The sequence below is a fragment of the Manis javanica genome, chromosome 10 (assembly GCF_040802235.1).
Source record: "Manis javanica isolate MJ-LG chromosome 10, MJ_LKY, whole genome shotgun sequence".
In the NCBI taxonomy this organism is placed as follows: domain Eukaryota; kingdom Metazoa; phylum Chordata; class Mammalia; order Pholidota; family Manidae; genus Manis; species Manis javanica.
In genome coordinates this window covers 10814105-10832793 of record NC_133165.1, presented here as the reverse complement: position 1 = coordinate 10832793, position 18689 = coordinate 10814105, and the positions used below count along the sequence as shown (strand labels likewise).

General features: G+C 35.6%; 1 protein-coding gene across 6 annotated transcripts in view; it reads right to left on the bottom strand.

The window, feature by feature from the left end:
• MGAT4C (MGAT4 family member C) overlaps positions 1-18689 on the bottom strand; it is a 777100-nt gene that overhangs the window by 288120 nt on the left and 470291 nt on the right. For all 6 annotated transcript variants that reach the window (XM_073214769.1, XM_073214768.1, XM_073214771.1 and 3 more), the window contains one exon: positions 5289-5349. The gene's annotated coding sequence lies outside the window, so the exon portion shown is untranslated. The remainder of the gene's footprint in view (positions 1-5288; positions 5350-18689) is intronic.

Here is an 18689-nt window from a genome sequence, read left to right as displayed (position 1 = left end):
ATAATTGATTCTATTTCTACATACCAACAATGGAAAATGAAAAGCCTTAAACTTAACAACTACTAATAGTATCAACAAGCTTTAAATAGAAATAATTCTAACAAAATATGTGTGGGATTTCTATTATGAAAACTATGAGTTGCTTCAGACAAAAAAATTATACCTAAATAAAAGGAGCACTATGCCTGTTTCATAAATAAGAATACTTAATATTTTTAAGATATCAGTACTTCCTGATTTGTTAGCTTTCCTACAATCTCAATCAAAATTTCATAAGAATATTAGTGGATTCTGAGATTAAATGGAAAAGGATCTAAAATAGTCAAAATAATCTTGAAAATGAGTAGATATGATACAGTTACACTGTTATTTCAATAATTATTGTATCTTATTCTATAATAATACTAGACAAATATACCTAAAGCATATTTCAAGAACTTAATAATAGATCAATAGGAGACTAAAAAGCCTCACATAAGTGTTTTCAGTTACTTTTGCAACAAAGTCTTAGTCAAGTCAGTGAAAAGTAAATATTTACAAAATGATGCTAGAATTAACTGGATATTTTTATATTAAGAATGATTTTTTTGATCCCTACTTTTTTCAACATATAAAAACTAATTTTGCTGGCTCATGAAACTGACTATAAAGCTAGAGGCAAAAATATTCTAGAAGAAAGTACAGGAGAATAACTGCAATCTTGAAAGATGCCGAGATTCTTAAATAGCATATAAAACACCAAACAACAGAAGTTTGCATTTACTTTTCCTATTGTAAATGTTTTCAGAGAATATTTTAAATGTGGATCTAGGCAACATGGAATCATGGCAAGATCATGGCCTTGAGAAAAGGGTTACCTGGTTACATTAGTTTGGTAAACACTGTGTTAAACACTATTGGATTCAGTGTAAGAATTACTCATACTTTCCACAGGCTAATGTGCTTTTATGTTCTGTAAAACAGGTATTTGGTATAATATTTTCTAAATTTCTTTCGAATTATTAAAAATAGATTTATCACAAAATTTCTGTTTACATCTTACACTTCGTGTAGTATAAGGAATATGTCTCAGGAAGTAATAAATTACAGGTATCTTGGTTATTTGGTCACCAAGATCTAACTAAACATTTTATTTCTCCTTTTTTCTTATTTTATGAGGCATTATCTTTACGAGTTTTTCCTCAAGTGTGTCTCTGAGAGATAGCCCTGGATTACTGTTATTTTATTTCAAGCTTCCTGCTTTATCAGTTTGTTAAATATTTGTCAAAATTATTAGTAGTTTCTATATAGATATCAACTTCTCTTCTGCATTTTGTAAAATATCTACAGATTAAGTTTTATACATATACCCACACACAGGCACAAACACATGTGTAGAGTGCCTGTATGAATGTGTATACATGTATTTACACAGCACATGTAAAGGAAAATCCTATAGTACCTAGTAGATTTTTCTATGTAGGCTACCATTCAAAATAACCACATTGTTATTTTCTGTGCTTCTAAAATAAGATGAGATAGGACATGTTTAGGGGACATAACTACACGTCAAGAGAATCCCAATTCCTTAATCTAGTATTAAATCTTCTACAATCTTGTCATACTCTACTTTCAGATATAACTTCCAATATAAGTTTTCTAAAATTAGTTGCCAAACAACATAGTATATCCTCCTACATTTAGTAGATAAACATTGCTGAAATAAGCAACTCATTCTTTCTAAACACCTTTGCATGCCGTTCCTTATGCTATTCCATGTATCCAGAATTCCTTCAGCTTTCTTCAAAGCTTGGTGTCAAATTACCCTCAGCAATGTGCTGCTGCTATTTCCTTCAGCTGGAAAGGAACTCCTGTTGTGCTAAATACTATTAACATTTTCAACTTCTACTTTAAAATTAAAGCACTACTGCAGTTGAAAGTGTGTATTGAATCCTTACTATATATTGGTTCCATAAAATTTACAATAGTAAATCCCGTATAGACTTTTGCACAATTTCATACACAGTCAACTTCAAACAAGTGCTTGCACAATAACTGGCTGTTTCTAAAAATCATAGATATTTTTGTTTTTCTTTAAACTATTTAAAAATATATCCATAGAAAATGTCATGATTACTCTTAGGCAATATTAGTTAAGTACTCATGGAACTTGGTATATAATAGGTTTTGGTAGGCTTTAGTTGTGTAGTGAAGAAGCTACTAAAGTGTGAAATTGCTGACTTCTCAATTTATATACAATGTATATTTGTAATTATTTTGTTAATTAAACCAGTGATTGCATTATTTTTGGTACCATGTATATAATATAGACATTATATTTCTTGTATTCTTATTAATGGAACTATTTGGTTTTCATTATCTGATGTCATTCATTCAACACATTTTATTGACTACTTATGTTCCAGGCCCTATGCTAGGCAATGGATATTGTGCTTAGAAACAAAAATAAACAAGTAATTCTTTATCCCCCCCCTCTCTTTCTAACAGAGATAAAATGTAGATACAATACTTTAACATTATGGTAAAGTCTATGAAGTCAAGTAGGCAAGAAATGTTGACTAGATTTGATAGATAGGAAAAACTTTTTTGAAGAAGTAATATTTAAGCTAAAAGGTGGGGAGCTACTCACGTAAAGAACAGGGAAAAATTTATGACAGAACTGTTCAAAGAAGCCATTATAATCTGAGCAACCAAATATGTGTAAAATCTTTTCAGTGCCTCTAACAAACTGGTTCTCTGAATTACCCCCAAAATAAGATAAATTTAGTATATGATTTTAAGTGGTTTCCCTGAAAAAAAGAAAAGGACAAAAAAATTGTCTCAGGGAGTATATAATAGATTTTTATAAAGACATGGAAAATTTGAAGTATAGACTTTTTTTTGTACTCTATAGAAAAAACAGAATGGAGAGAAGAGGGCAGAAATATTCCTAATTATGGCCATTTTGCACATAGCATCATCATGAGCTGGTTTCCTCTCTTCCTTCCTCCCGTCTTTTCTTCCTCCCTTCCAAGAAATGCTTACCACAAACATTTTGAAATCCTAAAATAATATGATTAAATATATTTATTTTATACTCCTGCTTATTAGAGTACTTAAAAGTTCTTAACATCACGGTTTAATTTAAGATTGTGGAATGTGAAGGTTATCTGAAATATCATGAATTGTGCATAAATAATAAGTTCCCACAGTAATGCCTAATTATACTTCAATTCATTATTACTAAAGAAAATTTTGATTTATGTTAAATGTTCCACATTTTCACAACTGGAGCAGAAGTCAAAAGATTTAAACATGTAAGTGCTGTGAAAAGTCATCTTTTCATCCAGCCGGAGAAACTTTTCATTGCTACTTCATGAAATGATCAAGTTTGTTTTGTGTTGCAACAGGAAATACAAGGAACAATTTTAAATTAAAAAAATAGAGGAGACATATCAGTGTATATTGCTAATTTACCCACAGTTAGATTGCTGTCATGCATGCTAAAAACCCTTTAGAAAGTTTTCACTGATTGCTTTCATTTAACTACCTCTTCGTCATTTATTGGCTTAATTTTACACAAAATGGAGCACACTTAAAACCTAAGGGAAGGCATTACGTTTTAGTTTTACATACCCCATCCTGGTAATAATAAAACAAAGAAGGTTTTTTGCATTTGCTAAATATACCACATCCAAAAAATAGATCTGCGTTAAAGTCTCTCAGCACAATTTTAACACTCAAAAATACGTATCTCTTCCTTTCATGTTCCTTTCAAATTTGAACCAGTATCTGTCTAATTTTCCAGGATATGCCATTTTCTTCCCAAAACACATAGAGTAATAAAGTGGGATTTCCACAGTAAAAGACTATATTGTGAATGGGAAAAATCTTTTATTTTCCAAAGTTTTTAGTTTATTTTTTCAGTGAGACATGTTTTGAATCAACTTACCATTTTTGTTCCACTATAAATTAATGCATTTAGATACATATCCTTTAGGAGCTGTGGAAATGCATTCATCAAGAGCTAGGCCATTATTGGGAAACAAATTTTTAACTACTTAATTATCAGCATAAATGACTGTGCTAATAGCAGAAGGACTGGTTAATTTTTTGTTACAAACACCTGTATAGATAGTTAAGTTTTTGGCAATCACTGTGCTGTTGAAACATTCCAAGAGCTCACACAACATATGTTCAGGTTACAAGTCTTTTAAGAGAGAAAAATTCAGTAGCAAGAGTCTATATGAATCAAGCATGCACCATGCTTCAGCATAGGTCTGATGACCCCTGAATGTGACCTGCTCCCAGAGGAAACCAATTTAATGCTCCATCACACTCAGAACAGTATTTATGAATCACAAAACCTCCAGATAAATTAGCGACAGGTACATCTGAATAGTATTCCTTCTAAATCACTTATCTGCAGCCAGGCAAGCTTGTTTCACTCTCACTTTCAAAGATAAAGTCACATAGCATGTTGCCTTGGCAGATTCTCACAAAGCAAACAGCCCTCATTGTCCATCAGTAGAAGGAGAAAAATCCCCTTATTTTTTCAGGTATGCTGTGTGGGTACTGTGACAGCAAATGGGATAAACTGAAAACTATCTGCCAGTAGAAAATTCGTCAGTCAATACCAGGCTTTATGTCTTCTCTAACTTTTTCATAAGCTTTGTGCCTCTTGCTCTCTTCCTTTGATTTTTGACAGTTCTGATACCCTAGAATTGTAGCTGTGGCAAAGTTCAAGAACAAAACAGCAGGTTATCAAAGACAACTTATCAGAGTCCAAACAGGGAGAAGACAAATGCCAACAATTAGTAAACAACTGAAAGACAAATATATGACAGAACAAGAAAGAAAGGGACACCAAGCTTTGATCTTTGACTACTTATTCCGTTTGAAAAAAAACAAAGGAAAACTGAAATGCTAAATATATGCTAAGTACTTAGGGATATCGGTCATAGAGAAGATAAAAAATAAATTATTTGCAAAATAACATGGAAAATGCAAGGGATCCTCTTTACATATCTTGTCAACATAAATTGGAATATCAAAACTATATGAAACTATGCTTTAAATTGAGTATCAATGATCAGCACAAATATATTATCTGTTTCAAGGTTGTCTTTTAAATTACTAGAATTCTTTTAAACTGAACAATGAAACAAACATCAATTTTCATTTTCTGCATTTCTTACAGTCTACAATTATACTTATTTAAGACTTTATATCTATCTTAATAAAAGCCATGCCAAATCACTGGTCAGTTTGTTAATATAGAATTCAACAACACAAATAAAAGAACTCACGTTTTAGGTTCTGTTGATAATCCTTCTCAGGCAAAATCAGAGTTGTGTTTTCTGCTTGAGTCTGTGTTAAACCAAAAATTACAAAAATCAGTTTCCCATGCCACTGCCAAATAGAATGCATGCAAATAAGCCCTCAGTTAGTCAAGGAGAAAAAATTGCATTAAACAATATGCATCCGTAAATTTTGTCCTTTCTAATGCAGGTAACATTTGTCCCTTTTTTCTCCCCATATCTTTGCAAAATTTCTGCCCAATGAACTCATTACGGTAGATAGTCAACTACAACTATGGTCAGCTAATGAAACTCAGGTCCAGAATTAACCTCTATAAACATAAACAATGATTAGGCATCTGGAATTGGGAGAGACAGGAGTGATGCTGGGAAGGAAAAAAAATAAACTATAGAGTTTAGAGAATATTCAGTCTGATAGGTTCATAGCTAAATTAACTGTTGTCCTACATATGAGGTGATTCATAGGATTCTAAATATGTAAAACATGAAAGCAAAAATATTTTGAAAACCAGTACTATATCCAATGACACTTTTGGGGATATAAATACAGCTACTAAATTCACCTTCTTTGAAATAACATCGGTCTAGTTAGATTGCATATATGTCCTTTAATGTCACAATAATTTAAGCAACATTAAACACCATTTTAAATACCCAAGAACTTCAGTTAGCAGGCAATAAAACTATTACATCTGCTCTATCTAGCTACAATGTTTATACTGAGTTATTTATTTATAATACACTTTAATGTCACCAGTAATTTCTTAGAAGCTTCAGTAAATAGAGAAATAAAATGTTCAATTAAAACATTAAACTATGTGGGAAGCACCATATTATAATAATGCTAAATTTTTTATGAATTAGAAAAATATGACAAAGTAATCAGAACAATTAGTTCAAATTATTTAAAAAGCCAAATGTCATCTGTGTATTGTTCAATACATTATTTAAATAATGTAAATACAAACTCATGTTTATAGTCCTAATTCACTAATGACCAAGAGTTTTCTAGTGTATAAAGGAGTGTTCAAATTTTCTGGTTCTAATTATCCGTTAAGTCAACAAATAGATCTTGACTAAGAAGATCTTACAATTACCCTCAATTTGACTAAACGTAAGGCAAGTTTCTTCCTGAATAGGCCCCTGACCTCCCTTTTCTGAGAACATTTACTTTATGTATTTATTATTTTTATTTTTTAATTTCAAGCAACAATTTTATTGCAATATGAGTCATACGCTATATAATTCACTCAAAGTGTACAATTCAATGGTTTTTAGCATACTCAGGGATTTGTGTAACCATTACCACAATCAATTTTAAAACATCTTCGTCACCACAATAAGAGCATTTACTTTAAACTTGCAATTGTGAATTATTTTTCCTGTCCTTTGGGAGAGATATAAACCTTCTCCCAACCTCTTGCCAGTTTTACAACCCAGATAAGTCTTCCTCCAGGACTTGGAAGCCATCCCTTTGAGATGGAACCATCAAGATCGTGCCTCTGTCTCCTTGTCCCAGTTGAGTACAGGAGCTTCACTTCAGTGAGCACCATTAACAAACATAGATGCCTCAATGGCAACCTCCCCACTAAAATCACCCAGTGTTTTCCTACTCACTCAGCTCAGCTCTTAAAAATCTCCCACCTTGTATTTCAGCAGAGTTAAGTTCAGTATCCTCTTTTTTGCAATAGTCCTGAATAAAGCCTCGTCTAACTCCATCTCACACACCTGGTGAAACTGTTCTTTCACATTCTCAAGGTCTGTTATGTGTCAGCACCCTAGCAATTTGGTGGTGGAGAAGGTAGACACTGCACTTTGCCTTCATAGTACCTAGAATTTAGCAGGAGACTAAGGCACAAAAATTGACAATTAAAGTAGAATGTGGTCAATCCCATGACTGCAAGAAAAGATTGAGGGCACTAATTAAAGTAGAGCAGATGATGACGAAAATAAGTGTCATGGAATCCATCACTTCACAGCTGATGAGGTACCATCCTGGTAAACTGAAACAGAGAACGTGCTCCAAGGAGAGGGTCCTGCATGCATGAAAGCCCAAAAGCAAAATATGCATTTTAGTGCAAAGAAAAGTAAGATCAGAAGGGCTGGGTGGCATGTGGGGGAGTGGCAGGAAATAAAGCTAAGAAGCATCCGGAAGGAGCTAGGAAAAGATGTTCATTCAATCATATAGTTACTAATTTTTCTTTTTATTAGCATATGTAGAGGAGATGTGATATAACTTAAGGTTCAATGCCAAGGGCTCTGGTATCAGACTACCAGGCTATGAAATCTGACGCTCTCTCATAGTTGTATGATATTAAGTAATCTAACCTCTCTCAGCCTCAGTTTCTCCCTTTCATAATTGGAGATAATAATAATACTCACTTCATGAGGTTTTGTGAGTATTAAAAGGGAAATCTCACATAAAATATTTACCATGAGTCCTGGTACATTAAGAATGACCTGTTATGAGGATGGTATGAAGATGATGATAAAAAGCAACCTAATAATATTGGAGATGAAGTACATATGCTATACCAGACCTTGAGGATCAAGTAGAAGAATTTGAAAGAATGAAAAACTGATGAAGTCCCTTCAAAGTGGAGAAATATAACCAAGTTTGTATTTTTGAAATAGCATTCTGATTACTGTTCAAACAAAGTTTGGAAAGTTGGAAAGTGAATGCTATAATCGAGGCCTGAGAGAAGAGAGAGTAGCTAAACTTTGAATAAATATTTGAAGGTATATTAATTAAAGGTCAATGTGTGCAGAGTGATGGGTTTAGATGGGTTTAATGGAATAGCCTGGTAATAGGGTAAACATACCTCTGTTTATTAACTGATGTATGCTTTTAATTTTTAATAAGACAACTTTTCATTCATAAAAATGTCACCATTTAGATGATAAACCATGTAGTAGATGTCTTTGTGAGCATCAATTAGTGTATATTACAAGGGGAGTTTTGTTTCATCAAGCAAGTCAGTTGAACAGATGTTGTCTCCAATATGTAATGCAATAGCAATCTTAAGACAAAGAGGTAATATTTACTTTAGCATATATGCATTTGTCATCACTGCTTTATGCTATTACTTGTATCAACTCATTAGTCCTAGCAACAATCCTTTGGATATCATTGTTATTTCCTTTTTACACATGAGAAGATTGGAGCACATAGAGGCTAAGTAATTTGTCCAATTCACATATCATATGGAGGAGCATGGATTCCATAGATTGAAACCAGAGAGTCTAGATCCAGAGTCTACACTCTTAATTCCCATGTGAAAAATACTAGAAGGAAAAAAAAGATGGTGGCATGAGAGGAGAGACAGAGGATTCCTCCTAAAACTGGATAATATTAGAAAATTTAATTGGTGCAACTAATCCTGAGAGAGCAACAGGAAAGAGGACACGTCAGACTGAACACACCTGGAGAAAAGAGCAGACCTCATGGAACAGGGTAACTTACCAGAGCTGTGGCTCCGCAGGATCTGAGCCCCTCCCCCACCCCAGCTCACCAGCAGGAGGAAGACAAACAGAGCAGGGAGGGAGTGGAAGGACTGGGACTGCTGAATACCTAGCTCCGGAGATCTGCGCTGGGAGCACAAACCTGCATTTCATGGTGCTTCCATGAGACTCACATGACTACCATGTTGGAAAGTTAATACAGGCAGAGTTCCTGGGGAGACAGGCACAGGAGCCAGGAGGCAGGGAACAGCTCTTTCCTACCCTCAGTACCACTACCTGCCCCTGCGACCCCCAACATTGCTTCAGGGGATGAGCAGCTCCAGAATAGAGCTTCTGGATGCTAGAGGGCGCCATATACAAACATGAAACACCAAAGGAACCTTGTCCAGAGTAAAATTATTAATACAACTCCTGAGAAAGATTTAAATGATATGGACCTGGTGACTCTTCCTGAAAGAGAGTTCGAAATAAAAATAATCAACATCCTAATGGAGGTATGGAAAGACATCCAAGATATCAGGAATGAATTCAGGTCAGAGATCTAATCGTTAAAGAACACAATGGAGGGTACTAAAAGCAGGTTGGATATGGTGGAGGAGACAATAAATGAACTAGAAACTAGAGAAGAGGAATACAAAGAAGCTGAGGCACAGAGAGAAAAAAGGATCTCTAAAATGAAAGAATATTGAGAGAACTGTGTGACCAATCCAAGCGGAACAATATTGCATTATAGGGATACCAGAAGAAGAAGAGAGAAAGGGATAGAAAGTGTCTTTGAGGAGGAGGTTGCTGAAAACTTCCCCAATCTGGGGAAGGAAATAGTCTCTCAGGCCATGGAGATCCACAGATCTCCCAACACAAGGGACCCAAGGAAGACAACACCAAGACACATAGTAATTAAGATGGGAAAGATCAAGGATAAGGACAGACTGTTAAAAGCAGCCAGAGGCACAAATAAGATCACATACAAAGGAAAGCCCATCAGACTAACATCAGACTTCTCAGCAGAAACCTTACAGGCCAGAAGGGAGTGGCATGATGTATTTAATGCCATGAAGCAGAAGAGCCTGGAACCAAGATTACTTTATTTGGAGAGATTATCATTTAAATTTGAAGGGGGGATTAAACAATTTTCCAGATAAGCAAAAGCTGAGAGAGTTTACCTCCCACAAACCATCTCTGCAGTCTATTTTGGAGGGACTGCTACAGATGGAAGTGTTCCTAGGGTTGGATAGCTGGCAGCAGAGGTAGTAAAATCATGATAGGGAGGGTGGAGCAGCTGATTGCGAGGCAAAAGCAAAATTAAATTGACTATCCCCAAAGCCAATCAAGGGATAGAGGAAAAGTATAGAATCTGAGACCTAATATATAAACAATGAAGGAGGAAGAAAAAGGAGGAGAAATAGAAAAGAACATTTAGATTGTGTTTGTAACAGCATACTAAGTGAGTTAAGTTAGACTCTTAGATAGTAAGGAGAGTAACCTGGAACCTTTGGTAACCATGAATCTAAAGCCTGAAATGGCAATAAGTACACACCTATTGATAAGCACCCTACATGTAAATGGACTGAATGCACCAGTCAAAAGACATAGAGTCACTGAGTGGATAAAAAAACAAGACCCATCTATAGGCTTCTTACAAGAGACTCACCTCAAACCCAAAGACATGCACAGACTAAAAGTCAACAGATGGAAAAAGATATTTCATGCAAACAATAGGGAGAAAAAAGCAGGTGTTGCAGTACTAGTATCAGACAAAATAGACTTCAAAACAAAGAAGTAACAAGAGATAAAGAAGGACATTACATAATGATAAAGACCTCAGTCCAACAAGAGGATATAAGCATTATAAATATATATGTATCCAATACAGGAGCACCAGCATATGTGAAACAAATACTAACAGAACTAAAGGAGGAAATAGACTGCAGTGCGTTCATTTTAGGAGACTTCAACACACCATTCACTCCAAAGGACAGATCCACCAGACAGAAAATAAGTAAGGACACAGAGGCACTGAACAGCACACTAGAACAGATGGACCTAATAGATCTATAGAACTCTACATCCAAAAGCAACAGGATACACATTCTTCTTAAGTGCACATGGAACATTCTATAGAATAGACCACATACTAGGCCAAAAAGAGCCTCAGTAAATTCAAAAAGATTGAAATCCTACCAACCAACTTTTCAGACCACAAAGGTATAAAACTAGAAATAAATTGTACCAAGAGAGCAAAAAGGCTCACAAACACATGGAAGCTTAACAACACGCTTCTAAATAGTCAATGGATCAATGACCAAATTGAAATGGAGATCCAGCAATATATGGAAATAAATGACAACAACAACACAAAGCCCCAACTTCTGTGGGACACAGCGAAAGCAGTCTTAAGAGGAAAGTATATAGCAATCCAGGCATATTTAAAGAAGGAAGAAAAAACCCAACTGAATAGTCTAACATCACAGTTATCAAAATTGGAAAAAGAAGAACAAATGAGGCCTAAAGTCAGCAGAAAGAGGGACATAATAAAGATCAGAGAAGAAATAAATAAAATTGAGAAGAATAAAACAATAGCAAAAATCAATGAAACCAAAAGCTGGTTCTTTGAGAAAATAAAAAATAGATAAGCCTCTAGCCAGACTTATTAAGAGAAAAAGAGAATTGACACACATCAACAGAATCAGAAATGAGAAAGGAATCATCATGAGAGACCCAACAGAAATACAAAGAATTATTAGAGACTACTATGAAAACTTATATGCTAAGAAGCTGGAAAACCTAGAAGAAATGGACAACTTCCTAGAAAAATACAACCTTCCAAGACTGACCAAGGAAGAAACACAAAGTCTAAGCAAACCAATTACCAGCAAAGAAATTGAAGCAGCAATAAAAAACTACCCAAGAACAAAGCCCCTGGGCCACATGAATTTACCTCGGAATTTTATCAGACATACAGAGAAGATACAATACCCATTCTCCTTAAAGTTTTCCAAAAAATAGAAGAGGAGGGAATACTCCCAAACTCATTCTATGAAGCCAACATCACCCTAATACCAAAACCAGTCAAAGACCCCACCAGAAAAGAAAATTACAGACCAATATACCTGATGAACGTAGATGCAAAAATACTCAATAAAATATTAGCAAACCAAATTCAAAAATATTTCAAAAGTATCATTTATCACGACTAAGTGGGATTCATCTCAGGGATGCAAGGATGGTACAACATTCGAAAATGCATCAACATCATCCACCACATCAACAAAAAGAAAGACAAAAACCACAAGATCACCTCCATAGATGCTGAAAAAGCATTCAACAAAATTCAACTTCCATTCATGATAAAAACTCTCACCTAAATGGGTATAGATGGCAAGTAACTCAACATAATAAAGGCCATATACGATAAACCCACAGCCAATATCATGCTTTACAGCGAGAAGCTGAAAACTTTTCCTCTGAGATCGGGAACAAGACAGGGATGCCCACTCTCTCCACTGTTATTTCACATAGTACTGGAGGTCCTAGCCACAGCAATTAGACAAAACAAAGAAATGCAAGGAGTCCAGATTGGTAAAGAAGTTAAACTGTCACTACTTGCAGATGACATGATATTGTACATAAAAAACCCTAAAGACTCCACTCCAATACTACTAGAACTGATATCGGAATACAGCAAAGATGCAGGATACAAAATTAACACAAAGAAATCTGTGGCTTTCCTGTACACTAACAATGAGCCAATAGAAAGAGAAATCAGGAAAACAATTCCATTCACAACTTCATCAAAAAAAATAAAATACCTAGGAATAAACCTAACCAAAGAAGTGAAAGACCTATACCTTGAAAACTACAAGTCACTCTTAAGAGAAATTAAAGGGGACACTAACAAATGGAAACTCATCCCATGCTCTTGGCTAGGAAGAATTAATATCATCAAAATGGCCATCCTGCCCAAAGCAATATACAGATTTGATGCAATCCATATCAAATTACCAGCAACATTCTTCAACGAACTGGAACAAATAGCTCAAAAACTCATATGGAAACACCAAAGACCGCGAATAGCCAAAGCAATCCTGAGAAAGAAGAATAAAGTGGCGGGGATCTCACTCCCCAACTTCAAGCTCTACTACAAAGCCACAGTAATCAAGACAATTTGGTACTGGCACAAGAACAGAGCCACAGACCAGTGGAACAGATTAGAGACTCCAGACATTAACCCAAACATATATGGTCAATTAATATTCGATAAAGGAGCCATGGACATACAATGGGGAAATGACAGTCTCTTCAACAGATGGTGCTGGCAAAACTGGACAGCTACATGTAAGAGAATGAAAATGGATCACTGCCTAACCCCATACACAAAAGTAAATTCAAAATGGATCAAAGACCTGAATGTAAGTTATGAAACCATAAAACCCTTAGGAAAAACAGGCAAAAATGTCTCCAATGTGAATATTAGCGACTTCTTCATGAATATATCTCCCCGGGCAAGGAAAACAAAAGTAAAAATGAACAAGTGGGACTATATCAAACTGAAAAGCTTCTGTACAGCAAAGGACACCAATAGAACAAAAAGGTAACCTACATTATGGGAGAATATTTTTGTAAATAACAGATCCGATGAAGGCTTGACATCCAAAATATATAAAGAGCTCACGCTCCTCAACAAACAAAAAGCAAATAATCCAATTAAAAAATGGGCAGAGGAGCTGAACAGTTTTCCAAAGAAGAAATTCAGATGGCCAACAGACACATGAAAAGATGCTCCATATCACTAGTTATCAGAGAAATGCAAATTAAAACCACAATGAGATATCACCTCACACCAGTAAGGATGGCTACCATCCAAAAGACAAACAACAACAAATGTCGAGGTTGTGGGAAAAGGGAACCCTCCTACACTGCTGGTGGGAATGTAAATTAGTTCAACCATTGTGGAAAGCAGTATGGAGGTTCCTCAAAATGCTCAAAATAGACTTACCATTTGACCCAGGAATTCCACCTCTAGGAATTTACCCTAAAGATACAGCACTCCAGTTTGAAAAAGACAGATGCACCCCTATGTTTATCGTAGCACTATTTACAATAGCCAAGAAATGGAAGCAACCTAAGTGTCCATCAGTAGATGAATGGATAAAGAAGATGTGGTACATATACATATACACAATGGAATATTATTCAGCCATAAGAAGAAAGCAAATCCTACGATTTGCAACAACATGGATGGAGCTAGAGGGTATTATGCTCAGTGAAATAAGCCAAGTGGAGAAAGACAAATACCAAATGATTTCACTCATCTGTGGAGTATAAGAACAAAAGAAAAACTGAAGGAACAAAACAGCAGCAGAATCACAGAACCCAAGAATGGACTAACAGTTACCAAAGGGAAAGAGACTGGGGAGAATGGGAGGGTAGGGAGGGATAAGGGTGGAGAAGAAGAAAGGGGGTATTATGATTAGCATGTATAATGTGGTGGGTGGGGGAAAGGGGAGGGCCTTGCAACACAGAGAAGACAAGTAGTGATTCTACAACATTTTGCTATGCTGATGGACAGTGACTGTAAAGGGGTTTGTGGGGTGGGACCTGGTATAGGGGAGAGCCTAGTAAACATAATATTCATCATGTAATTGTAGATTAATGATAACAAAAAAAAGGCAAGAAAAGGGGGATTACTCCCTGATAGGATAAAACTAACTGTAAATCAATGATTAAAGCATGCTTTACATATCCTTAATTTTGATCATTTAAAGGGTGTCAGATGATCAGCTATGGAAGTACATTTTTCTGATAATATTACTTTCTCTTAAAAAAAAAAAGCAGTTCCTGTGTGGTGACCTCCAATAGGTTCTTCACAATGATAAAAAGGGCATATCAAAGTGTGGGCAAAGGGTCTGTTTGTGTTTATACAGAGGATCAAAGCCTAATTTGGCTACCCAGAAAACGAATTAAGATATGATATGAAGAAGAACTTCCAACATCAACATTCTCTGGAAGAGTCAATCCAGAAGATGAACATCAAAAAACTTCAACAAAGATCCTGACACTGTTGCAGTTGTAGCTGCAGTCATCCCACCGGTTCCTGGACTTGCCATGGGAATGAAGAAGAAGATATCTAAGCTGGCCTGTTCACACAGCAAAACAACAAATTTGACTGGATCTATACTGTCAGAACTCAACCAAGATTTGAGAAGTGCAAGTTGTAGCGCTCCAAAATCTTGTGACTACAGACTATCTACTGTTAAAAGAATATATGGGATGTGAACAGTTCCCAGGAATGTGTTGTTTTAATTTGTCTGATTTTTCTCAAACTATTTAAATTCAGTTAGACAATATCCATCATATCATTGATAAGTTTTCACAAATGCCTAGGGTACCTAACTGGTTTTTTTGGTTTCACTGGAGATGGCTGGTAATTGTAGGTATGCTTTTTTTATGTAGCTGTATTCCTATTCTGTTAATGTGTGTATGCAATTTATTAGTAGTTTAAAACCTTTACATGCCTATGTTACTCTACGAGAGGATATGTCAAATAAATAATCAATCTTCCCATGTTTTCTTCCGTCTGCTATTTCTGTAGCTTTTCTTCTTCCTTCCTAATTACAACCCTTAAGTAGAATTCGTGCCTCATAACGAAATTACCAAGTATCATAATTCTTCCAAGTGGTAAAGATACCTCAAGACAAATGCTGGGCATAGAAGCCACACGGCATAAATCTTCAAAGAAGTAAAAAGCTAACTTTTTCAAACAATATTGCTTCTCTCTCACTTACCAACTTTACATTTCCCTGTATGGCCCCAGAAGATGACTGGTTAGCCAGAGACGGGTAAGATTCCTCAAGGGAGGAACAACCTAAGACAGGCACAGTCGCAGGGGGGCCATCAGATGAGAAATTGGGGATCAACAGAGGTGAGGCTTAGAACCCCACCCCACCCCTGTTTTGAGAGAAATCTTCTGCATCCATGGATGTTTTGCTGCCCTTGTCTAGCTTGGATTAATACTTAGTCTGTAGGCACACAGCTGATCATCTACATTTGCTCTCTTATAACACTAAACTATGTTTTCTACGTTTATCTTGCATCTACCTACCACTTCAGCATTTTATAAAAATAATAATAATAACAAAATAAGGGAGAAATGTGGGATTCACATATAAATCAAGTATAAAAATCAAACGAATATTCATATTTGACGATTGTTTGTAGTTCATAATGCGTGATCAAAACCGAAAGTTTCTGTGATGACTGCCCTTGTACTGTTCACCATGTAAAAACTTATTCACTATGTAAGAATTTCTTCACCATGTAAGAACTTGTTCCTTATGCTTCAGAAGATTGGAGACTGTTGAGAATTAGGCTTGGGGTTGATTAATGATTGTGCATTGAGTCCGCTATACAGAATTTTATTGTGGTTAACAACCATTTGATCAATAAATATGAGAGATAAACTCTCAAAAAAAATTAAAATTAAAATTAAAATTAAAAAAATAATTGTAAAAAAGTACTAGAAGAGAGTAGTTTTAGAGTACCTGGAGCTCAGAGAGGGCTGATACAATCTAAGAGGATAAGAAGGAATCATACAAAGAACTCTGGGCCAAAAGCAGAAGACACCTATTTTAACAAGGTAGAAAGCACAAAGAATGTATCAGAGTACCTTCAAAAAGGACAGGATGTTTTAGGTGGATATTAAGAATGAATGGTATATTTGCTTCCTTGAAAACCAAACATAGTCTACTTTTAAAGACAATTCGGTGATGGTACATATTTTTTGCTTAGGCTCCCAACTAGATATGATCACTCCATCTTTTTTTTTCATTTATTTTTTTATTTTGGAATCATTAATCTACAATTACATAAGCTACATTATGTTTACTAGACTCCTCCCATCACCAAATTCCCCCCACATACTCCATTACAGTCACTGTCCATCAGTGTACTAAGGTGTTGTAGATTCACTTCTCTTCTCTGTGTTGTACAGCCCTTCCAGTGTCTCCCCCCACACCACATTATACATGCTAATGATAATGCCCCCTTTCTTTATTTCCCCCTCCCTCATCCCCTCCTTCCCTCTCATATTCCCCAGTCCCTTTCCCTTTGGTAACTGTTAGTCCATTCTTGGGTTCTGTGATTCTGCTGCTGTTTTGCTCCTTCAGTTTTTCCTTTGTTCTTATACTCCACAGATGAGTGAAATCATTTGGTACTTGTCTTTCTCTGCCTGGCTTATTTCACTGAGCAAAATACCCTCTAGCTCCATCCATGCTGTTGCAAATGGTAGGATATGTTTTCTTCTTATGGCTGAATAATATTCCATTGTGTATATGTACCACATCTTCTTTATCCATTCATCTACTGATGGACACTTAGGTTGCTTCCATTTCTTGGCTATTGTAAATACTGCTGCAATAAACAAAGGGGTGCATATGTCTTTTTCAAACTGGGATCCTGCATTCTTAGGGTAAATTCCTAAGAGTGGAATTCCTGGGTCAAATGGTATTTCTATTTTTAGTTTTTTGAGGAACCTCCATATTGCTTTCCATAATGGTTGAACTAATTTACATTCTGACCAGCAGTGAAAGAGGGTTCCTCTTTCTCCACAACCTCGCCAACATTTGTTGTTGTTTGTCTCTTGGATGATGGTGATCCTTACGCATGTGAGATGATATCTCATTGTGGTTTTAATTTGCATTTCTCTGATGATTAGCGATGTGGAACATCTTTTCATGTGGCTGTTGGCCATCTGAATTTCTTCTTTGGAGAACTGTCTGTTCAGTTCCTCTGCCCATTTATTAATTGGCTTATTTGCTTTTTGTTTGTCAAGGTGCGTGAACTCTTTATATATTTTGGATGTCAACCTTTTATTGGATCTGTCATTTATGAATATATTCTCCCATACCGTAGGATGCCTTTTTCTTCTATTGATGGTGTCCTTTGCTGTACAGAAGCTTTTCAGCTTGATATAGTTTCACTTGCTCATTTTTGCTTTTGTTTACCTTACCCAGGGAGATATGTTCATGAAGAAGTTGCTCATGTTTATGTCCAAGAGATTTTTGCCTATGATTTTTTCTAAGAGTTTTATTGTTTTATGACTTACATTCAGGTCTTTGACCCATTTCCAATTTAGTTTTGTGTATGGGATTAGACAATGATCCAGTTTCATTCTCACTCCATGTTTTAAATGCCCTATTTTTACTAAAGATATATAGCAATATGCTTATCTATCTCAAATAAATCTGTAATCAGCAACATTCTGATGGATTTCCATTACACTTGAATGAAAATATAAAATTCACACAGCTTAGCACCGCCTGACTGTACTATCTCCTACAGTGTACACACACACACCTACATACATATTTGCATTATAGAACATACCACTACCCAAGAGACTTCTGCTATAATAACTTTTGTTTTCCTCAACCACACCAAGTTCCCACTATTTCTTTAGCTGACCTCATCTTCATCCAAATGTTATATTACCAGATCTATCTCATGTTTCTTTCTCCACTTTCTACCTCATTTTATACTATCCTTTAAGGGATATATGGTGACTTTATAAGGGAAAACCTTTGTTCTTTGCTGAAGTTATTTCCTCTTCATGTTGTTGAGAGAACTCTACCTGATGTCTCATTCCTGGTCTTGCTACTCTCCCCACCCCCTTTAGCAATAGTTGGTAAAGAAAAAAAGCATCTCTCTCCATCATAGTACATGTCGCAGTTACTTTTTTATGTGTGTTTCTATGATTATTGCCTGAATTGTTACCAGAATTAAGACTGAGGCTCTGTTGGTTTTTATGTTGTAATATATCCTGAAGGAGATCAGAATATGCTACCCCAACATATGCCACTTTTGAATATGGATTACTTTGAACTGAAGGTATTTTAGAATAACAGATGCAGAAAGAAGTCTTCTTAGAGC